This window comes from Chrysochloris asiatica, unplaced genomic scaffold, assembly GCF_000296735.1.
Source record: "Chrysochloris asiatica unplaced genomic scaffold, ChrAsi1.0 scaffold00272, whole genome shotgun sequence".
NCBI lineage: Eukaryota > Metazoa > Chordata > Mammalia > Afrosoricida > Chrysochloridae > Chrysochloris > Chrysochloris asiatica.
In genome coordinates, this window is record NW_006408790.1 from 802,607 (window position 1) to 805,030 (window position 2,424).

Here is a 2,424-nt window from a genome sequence, read left to right on the forward strand (position 1 = left end):
CTTTAGCTTCAGTCTGAATTTGCATATGAGCAATTGATGGCTTGTTCCAGAATCTATCCCGGCTTTGTTTTGACTGATGATATGGAGCTTTTCCACCGTCTCTTTCCACAGATATAGTCAGTTTGATTTCTGTGTATTCCATCTGGTGAAGTCCACGTGTATAATTGTCTTTTATGCTGTTTAAAGAAGGTATTATATTTGCTATTAATGATAACGTTTGATGATTTCCACATTCCATTGTATGGTGTATCCTTTCACTATACTTATTCAATCTGTATGATAAGCAAATAATCTGAGAAGCTGACTTATATGATGAAGAACCTGGCATCAGGTTTGGAGGAGACTCATTAGCAACAAGTGATCGCAGATGCTATAACCTTGCTTGATGAAAGTGAAGAGGAATTAAAGTATTTACTGATGAAGATCAAAGACTGCAGCCTTCAGTATAGATTACACCTCAATGTAAAGAAAAACAAAAATCCTCACAACTGGACCAATAATAACAAGATGATAAGTGGAGAAAAAATTGAAGTTGTCAAATACTTCATTTTGCTTGGATCCACAATCAATGCTCCTGGAAGCAGCAATCCAGAAATCAAATGACACCAGGCAAATCTATTGCACAAGACCTCATGAAAGTGTTGAAGAGCAAAGATGTCACTTTTAGGACAAGGTGCTCCTGTCCCTCCCTAGTCATGGTATTTCCAATCGCCTCATAGGCATGTGGACATTGAAGTAAGGAATAGATAATGAATAATGAAGACCACAAGAGAGTCGATGCATTTTAAATTATGGTGTTGGAGAAGAATATTCAAAGTACCATGGGCTGCCAGAAGAACGAACATATTTGTGTTGGAAAAGCACAGCCAGAGTTTTGCTTAGAAAATTTCCTTAGAAGCCCGCACAGTGAGACTTTATCTCTTACTTCAGACATATTATCAGGAGGGACCAGTAGCTGGCAAAGGGCATTGTGCTTGGTAAGGTGCATGGCCAGCGAAAAAGAGGAAGACCTCAATGAGGTGAATTGGCACAGTGGCAGCAACTGTGGGCTCAGAGGTAACAAGAGCCGTGAGAATTGTGCAGGCATTTCAATCTGTTGTTCTGTGAGTGGGGGTGAAGTTGTTGGCACCTACGAACAGTGCTGCTAATGGGGCTGAGACCAGTGGGTTCCTGAGAGAACTTGGCTGCAGACAGGTACTGACCGCACAGACATGCTTCCACACATTTTGTTTGTAATAAACCTGTGCGTGTATTAACTGGGACCATCTTGATTTGTCCTCGTAACTGACTTCAGTTAATTCTCACAAAAACGTTGAATAATCTTCTCCCCCTTTGGCAGGGCAGGGGACTTAGAAGGAGGGTAAGTCACCAGGGGAACCAGTCTGTGTCAGTATTCCAGGGCCTGCTTGTTTACCTCCAGGTCCTGGCGGTTTTGGCTTCCCTGTGGCCTGGTGAAGGGTACTGGGTTACGTACCCTCAACAGTGACATAATAGGTTGGAGATTGGAACCCTGTGAGCGACACCATGGGAGAAAGACCTAGTGTCCTGCTTCCGCAGAGATCACAGTACTTGGTTACACAGGGTCGCCATGAGTTGGAATCAGCTAGACAGTAACATGTGGCTTGTGCTTTTGCCAGAAATTTCCATTAGGTGAGGAGATGGATAAACACCCATGCAGGGCTGTGTCATGGAGTCGTATGTTTGACACATCCTCAGAGGATGTCTTCAGGGGACACACTGATAGAAAGCAGGGGCTTGACGTTCGATTTCGCAAAGGGACCTGAGTTCTGTGCGGCTCTGAATAAGACCCTCAGTGCTCCTCAACCCATGTCTTCATCATTGTTGCTGTTGTTGGCTGACTTCACGTTGGCTGATTCACAACAACCTCATGCGCAGCAGAACAAAACGGTGCCCCAGTCCTGCGCTGAGCCCATGATCGCTTCAGGATCAGACCATTGAAAGGGTTTTCATTGGCTGATTTTCAAAAGTGGATCGTCAGGCTTTTCTTCCTAGTCTCAGCCCATAAAGGTCACTGAAACCATCATAGTAGCAGGCTAGCCTCCCCTGACAGACAGGAGGTGATGCACATGAGGTGTGTTCACTGGGGATCGAACCCTGGTCTCCCTCATGGAAGACGAGGGTTCTTCCACTGAGCCAACACTGCTGCAATTCATCTTTAAGAGCACCCACTCCGAAGAGTTTTCAGAGAGGGTGAATAGGACAGTCCCTGGAACGTGCCCACCACAGTTTATGGGACAGTCCCTGGAACGTGTGCACCACAGTTTATGGGACAGTCCATAAAATGTACCCACCACAGTTTATGGGACAATCCCTGGAACGTGCCCACCACAGTTTATGGGACAGTCCCTGGAACGTGCCCACCACAGTTTATGGGACAGTCCCTGGAACGTGCCCACCACAGTT